This window comes from Oncorhynchus nerka, linkage group LG10 (genome assembly GCF_034236695.1).
Source record: "Oncorhynchus nerka isolate Pitt River linkage group LG10, Oner_Uvic_2.0, whole genome shotgun sequence".
NCBI lineage: Eukaryota > Metazoa > Chordata > Actinopteri > Salmoniformes > Salmonidae > Oncorhynchus > Oncorhynchus nerka.
Window position 1 is genome coordinate 21,431,674 of NC_088405.1, and position 7,380 is coordinate 21,439,053.

General features: G+C 40.6%; 1 protein-coding gene across 1 annotated transcript in view; it reads right to left on the minus strand.

The window, feature by feature from the left end:
- Positions 1-6,758, minus strand: part of slc29a1a (solute carrier family 29 member 1a) — a 76,019-nt gene extending 69,261 nt beyond the window's left edge. Inside the window, exon 1 of the mRNA XM_029669167.2 lies at positions 6,625-6,758. The gene's annotated coding sequence lies outside the window, so the exon portion shown is untranslated. The remainder of the gene's footprint in view (positions 1-6,624) is intronic.
- Between the last annotated feature and the right edge of the window lie 622 nt (positions 6,759-7,380).

The window sequence follows — 7,380 nt, forward strand, 5'->3', positions numbered from 1 at the left end:
TCGCTGCAGCTGTACATAGTCCATCGGTAAATAGCCCACCCAATTTACCTACCTCATCCCCATACTGTTTTTATTTATTTACTTTTCTGCTCTTTTCACACCAGTATCTCTACCTGCACATATCACTCCAGTGCTAAATTGTAATTATTCGCCTACCTCCTCATGCCTTTTGCACACAATGTATATAGACTCTTTATTTCTTTTTTTCTTTTTTTCTACTGTGTTTTTGACTTGTTTATTGTTTACTCCATGTGTAACTCTGTGTTGCTGTCTGTTCACACTGCTATGCTTTATCTTGGCCAGGTCGCCGTTGTAAATGAGAACTTGTTCTCAACTAGCCTACCTGGTTAAATAAAGGTGGAATAAAACATTTAAAATAAAAACAGCCATAAAAAAGCCAGACATGGGGACAAAGATCATACTTTTTGGAGAAATGTCCTCTAGTCTGATGAAACAAAAATAGAACTGTTTGGCCATAATGACCATCATTATGTTTGGAGGGAAAAGGTTGAGGCTTGCAAGCCGAAGAACACCATCCCAACCGGTAAGCATGGAGGAGGCAGCATCATGTTGTGGGGGTGCTTTGCTGCAGGAGGGACTGGTGCTCTTCACAAAATAGATGGCATCTTGAGGAAGGAAAATTATATGGATATATTGAAGCAACATCTCAAGACATCAGTCAGGAAGTTAAAGCTTGGCCGCAAATAGGTCTTCCAAATGGACAATGACCCCAAGCATACTTCCAAAGTTGTGGCAAAATGGCTTAAGGACAACAAAGTCAAGGTATTGGAGTGGCCATCACAAAGCCCTGACCTCATTCCTATTGAAAATTTGTGGGCAGAACTGAAAAAGCGTATGCGAGCAAGGAGGCCTACAAACTTGACTCAGTTACACCAGCCCTGTCAGGAGGAATGGGCCAAAATTCACCCAACTTATTGCGAGAAGCTTGTGGAAGGCTACCTGAAACGTTTGACCCAAGTTAAACAATTTAAAGGCAATGCTACCAAATACTAATTGAGTGCATGTAAACTTCTGACCCACTGGGAATGTGATGAAATAAATAAAAGCTGAAATAAATCATTCTCTCTACTATTATTCTGACATTTCATATTCTTAAAATAAAGTGGTGTTCCTAACTGACCTAAAACAAGGAATTTTTACTAGGATTAAATGTCAAGAATTGTGAAAAACTGAGCTTAAATGTATTTGGCTAAGGTGTATGTAAACTTCCGACTTCAACTGTATATCCTAGCCTACCTCTTTCAGGTAATACATTGTATTCATTAGGCCTACTAGCCTTATATTTAGTTCATGAATGATGGGTTATGCATAAGCTTCTAACTTTTAGCCTCTATCTCTTGCGTATTACACACCTGCACTCTTACACACTTCTTGTTTTTGTGAAAATGTTGCTGCTGAATGCTAGGCTTAATGCTATGCTAGCTATCAATACTCTTACACAAATGCTTGTTTTGCTATGGTTGAAAAGCATATTTTGGAAATCTGAGATGACAGTGTTGTTAACAAAAGGCTAAGCTTGAGAGCCAGCATATTTATTTAATTTCATTTGCGATTTTCATGAATAGTTAACGTTGCGTTATGGTAATGGAATATAATTACGATCCCGGATCCGGGATTGCTAGTTTCAAGAGGTTTTAATGTAGGGCTCATCAGGCTCAGGTAGCATCAGGGTTGAATTTTCATGCCGATCATTGCCCTAATCAAATCCAGGCATTTATATGCTTTATAATGACACTTCCGGTTTGGGCAGGAAGTACTGGGTTACTGGGGAGAAAAGTGATTTTTTTTCTCGGGATGGAACATTTGTAAAATAGCCAGTTTCAGGAAAACAAGTGAATGTATAAGTTCTGAGTTTGTGCACTAAATTATTGGCATGGTCATGCACACAGTGTAGGCTTTCAAGCTGTATTGATGAAGTGACATATTAGGTTACAAAATGGGTCTTATGGTCTAGGTCGTTATTGTCTCAGGAATGTACTTGGCTAAGGTGTATGTAAACTTCCGACTTCAACTGTAACTGCTGCTCATGTTGGTATCTGTACTGATGGAGCAAAAGCCATGACAGGGAGACATAGTGGAGTTTTAACGTGCGTGCAAGCAGTTTCTCCCGACGCCACTTGGCTACACTGCAGCATCCACCGAGAGGCTCTTGCTGCCAAGGGAATGCCTGACAGCTTGAAAGACATTTTTGAAAGACATTTTTTAAAATTTACTGATCATCATTTTCACTTGTCTGAACGCTTGCATGATGACGAGTTTCTCACATGACTGGCCTATCTGGGTGATGTTTTTTCTCGCCTGAATGATCTGAATCTAGGATTACAGGGACTCTCCGCAACTATATTCAATGTGTGGGACAAAATTGAGGCTATGATTAAGAAGTTGGAGCTCTTCTCTGTCTGCATTAACAAGGACAATACACAGGTATTTCCATCATTGTATGATTTTTGTGTGCAAATGAACTCAAGCTTACGTATAATGTCAAATGTGGTATAGCGAAGCACCTGAGTGAGTTGGGTGCGCAATTACGCAGGTACTTTCCAAAAACAGATGATACAAACAACTTTCATGACCCGCCTCAAGTCCACTTACCGATATCTGAACAAGAGATCTTCATCGAAATTGCAACAAGTGGTTCTGTGAAAATGACATTTAATCAGAAGCCACAGCCAGATTTCTGTATATGGCTGCGCTCAGAGTATCCTGTCATGGCAAATCGTGCTGTTAAGACACTAACACCCTTTGCAACCACGTACCTATGTGAGAATGGATTCTCGGCCCTCACTAGCATGAAAACGAAATACAGGCACAGACTGTGTGTGGAAAATGATTTAAGACTGAGACTCTCTCCAATACAACCCAACATTGCAGACCTTTCAATCACACAGTTCTCATTAACCTGTTATTCACATTTTCCGATGAACAAATAAGGTTTTATATGTAAGATGGTTAAATAAAGAGCAAAATGATTGATTATTATTATATTATTATTTGTGCTCTGGTCCTATAAGAGCTCTTTGTCACTTCCCACGAGTCGGGTTGTGACAAAAACTCACACTCTGTCACGCCTTGGTTATTGTATTTTGTGTTTTTGTTATATGTTTGGGTAGGCCAGGGTGTGACATGGGTTTATGTGTTGGGTTCGTATTGGGGTTTGTTTAGCATTGGGATTGTGTATGATTAGGGGTGTAGGCTTGGCTGCCTGAGGCGGTTCTCAATTGGAGTCAGGTGATTCTCGTTGTCTCGGATTGGGAACCGTATTTAGGCAGCCTTAGTTTCGCTTTGTATTCGTGGGTGATTGTTCCTGTCTCTGTGTAGTTCACCAGATAGGCTGTAATTCGTTTTCACGTTCCGTTTGTTGTTTTGTATTTAGTATCAGTTATTTCATGTACCACGTTTTCTTTCATTAAAGTAACATGAGTAACCACCACGCTGCATTTCGGTCCGACTCTCTTTCTACAAACGAAGAACGCCGTTACACACTCATTCTTATGTTTAATAAATGTATTGTATAGTGTATGTGGGGCAGGCTTACAATGATGGCAAAAGACAACATTTGAGAGTGTGCCAACCGTGGTGCTAGAGGGGGTACGCAGATGGAGGTTGAACGTTTGAAGGGGTACAGGGACTATAAAAAGTTTGGGAACAACTGGCCTACAGTATATGATGCACTTCCTTCTCAATTTCCATCTCTTGAGGTATGACTTTTCTTTTGATCAGATTGGACCTGAGAGACCCAAACCAGCACATATCAGTGGTAAATATGAGATTGCGTACTTTGTAACCATTTGATACAGCTTTGATCTTACAGATGTCCTCCATCTATCAAAATGTGTCTTCTGATTCATGGGAGCTGTCCCAAAAAGCTCCACACAGCAATGAGACAACATTATTGTACTGGCTGCCAAACCGCAGCTTGACATTACTGTGCAAGTTACATCTCGTCGGAGCTCCTGCTTTAAAGTCACAGCCTCTAAATATTGGCTCACAGCAGCCGGATCAGAGCTGGTGGAGTATTGTTTATTTGGGAGCTGTGGGGGCTTGGGATGGACTCTGGGGGTGAGAGCGGGCACAGAGTTGACTTAACAGCCTTGCTAATACTCTGCTGTTGTGCTGTGCTGCACATGGAAAGGGTTAGTTAGTAGGACTCTAGCTTACTGCACCCTGATGTTAATGTGCCATGAGTTCCAGGGATGCCTGTTGGGCTTCTTTGGAACTCCTTATACCTGCAGAGTTTCAAACCCAAAGTGTGATCTTTTGCACCAATAAGTATTCTGTCTCTGGCAGGGATCAGATCAAATCAAATTGTATTTGTCACATGCGCCAAATATAATATAACCTTACAGTGAAATGCTTCCTTACAAGCCTTTAACCAACAATGCAGTTAAGAAAATACCTTAAAAAAGTAATGTCACGTTCGTCGTAGTGAGAAGACCAAGGCGCAGCGTAAGATGAATACATACTTTTAATGAAGAAAGAACACTTAACTATACAAAACAACAAACCGAACATGAAGCTATAATAATACTAGTGCAGACACAGGCAAATAGACAGACATAGACAATAACCATAGACATACATAAACACCTAGATAGTAAACGAGCCCATAAACCTACAACAACCCCTAGACAGTACAAAAAACACATACATCACCCATGTCACACCCTGACCTAACCAAAACAATAAAGAAAACAAAGAATACTAAGGTCAGGGCGTGACAAGTAAGAAATAAAAGTAACAAATCATTCAAAAGCAGCAGGAAAATAACAATAGCGAGGCTATATACAGGGGGGTACCGGAACAGAGTCAATATGCGGGGGCACGGGTTAGTCAAATCAAATTTATTTATATAGCCCTTCTTACATCAGCTGATATCTCAAAGTGCTGTACAGAAACCCAGCCAAAAACCCCAAACAGCAAGCAATGCAGGTGTAGAAGCACGGTGGCTAGGAAAAACTCCCTAGAAAGGCCTAAACCTAGGAAGAAACCTAGAGAGGAACCAGGCTATGAGGGGTGGACAGTCCTCTTCTGGCTGTGCCGGGTGGAGATTATAACAGAACATGGCCAAGATGTTCAAATGTTCATAAATGACCAGCATAGTCAAATAATAATAATCACAGTAGTTGTCGAGGGTGCAACAAGTCAGCACCTCAGTTGGCTTTTCATAGCCGATCATTAAGAGTATATCTACCGCTCCTTTTGTCTCTAGAGAGTTGAAAACAGCAGGTCTGGGACAGGTAGCACGTCCAGTGAACAGGTCAGGGTTCCACTGGACGTGCTACCTGTCCCAGACCTGCTGTTTTCAACTTTCTAGAGACAGCAGGAGAGTTGGAGAGCGGTATAGATACTCTTAATGATCGAGGTAATATGTACATGTAGTTAGAGTTATTAAAGTATTGTGTCAGTGCGGCTCAGAAATTATAAACCCTGTAATAACCCCTTGGCCACAATGATTTAATTGAGTAAAAGCCACCTGAGGTTGCAAAACTATATGGTTAAATGGCTAAATGTAATGTGTGTTATGACACTGTATAATGTAATATAAAATGGTAATGCTGGTGGTATGATGGTATGATGGTATGATTTTGGAATTATGATTTGTGAGTTATGATTATGTAACAACAAAGTTATTAAGGACATGTCTGAAAAATGACCTTCCCATTGGCACAGAGCAAGTAACATTAAAGGCATTAGACCGTTGTGAGACAGGTTAGTTTGACCCTACTGATGATGTGTTGTTGCAATAGTTGATGCAATCCTTTATATTATTAAGGATGTTGCAGGTGAACATTTCTAAATGAGCAGCTTCATTAAAAGATAGTTTAGACCCATACTGTCCTGAAAGTGGCAGGACCCTTTTCCTCAGAACTGCTGCCACCACACAGCTGAGAATGCAATCTCACTCCAGATGACTATAAGCAATTGCTTATCTGAGCACAGAAGCACATTGTAAAAGAGAGAGTGCGTTTACAGTTGTGCTGCTTTTGAGAAGTCCCCCCCTCTCTGCAGGGAGACCCCCCACACGTAGGATGAGGTTGTGTAGCCTACTGGGACTGTGCATAGTTCATATGAACACAACATCCTACAGCTGACCAAACATTATGCGTCTCTCTCTCTCTCTCTCTCTCCTCTCCTCTCACACACACACACAAAATGTGAAATCATAAAATATAGGCTTACTAATGTTGCAAGGTCATATAGCAGTTACACACATATCAAAGAACATGTTGGACCTGCTCGCATGTAACATAGGCTAATCGAACACCTCGCATCATGCACACGCATGGCATGACATATTTCAAATGTAACGGTGCACCTGTCATTTCGAGGTAGCGCAGTGCGATGTTGTGACCATTCGACCTTCAGCTATAAACGAGTTGGTATTTGTGATCTACTCTGTGCAGTATGCATGCACGGTGTTTGGTAAACGCGTTTGTTAAAACAATTTAATCCCAAAACCTGTGCATCAACACCATTAGAAATTTCGCTGACGAACGCTTGGCTACATCATGACGATTCGACTCATATCGTCTCCCCAATAAAAGTCGCATGTAAATAATGGTATTTCCATAGTTAGCTATAGGAGTAAAACGATGTACTTACATGATCAGAAGTGGTGTGATGCTGTCACATTCAAACGCGCTCCATTTCCGCCACATAAAGTTGGTGGGGTGTTCTCCTATCTTCCCAACAGATTCGTTACAGTTGCCTACTCATTTGACGACAAAAACTTGTAAACTGGGCTGTATTCATTCCGAAAGCAGTGGTGATGGTGGTGACACATGCAAATTAGCATTAGGGGAAATTCAAATTCCTTGAAGCAGAGCACCTCTTACTTTGAATTCTTACAAATCCAGCATTTAAATATTTTACTATAAGAATTTGGGTCATAACATGTAGTGTACTTTGATTAGCTTATAATGGAAAGTTTATATTGGAAGTTTTATTATAGCCCCTATATTACACTGATGTGGCATTTATTCATGAGCACTATGAACACTATTAATTCTAATGATAAACATCCTAATATGGGGAAAACAAAGCCAGAGCACACTAAACATTGGATGGAAATACCCCTGTGGATACAATGTAACAAGTTGTAACAAATTAAAATATTAATTCCCTGCAAAGATAAAGTGAATGAGTCAATTGTAGGAGTCACAACCATGTTATCTATTTGATGTAGCATAATGGATTGTGACTCAATGTTTCAATTTGCCTCAATTTTAATTTCACTCTCCATTACTACCATGACTCAGCACCTCCCAAACAGGAAGCCACATAACACACTAACACTGGGGGAGACACTGTGACGTGTATACATTGAAATGTGCTCTGACTCACAAATGCCTGCCATAA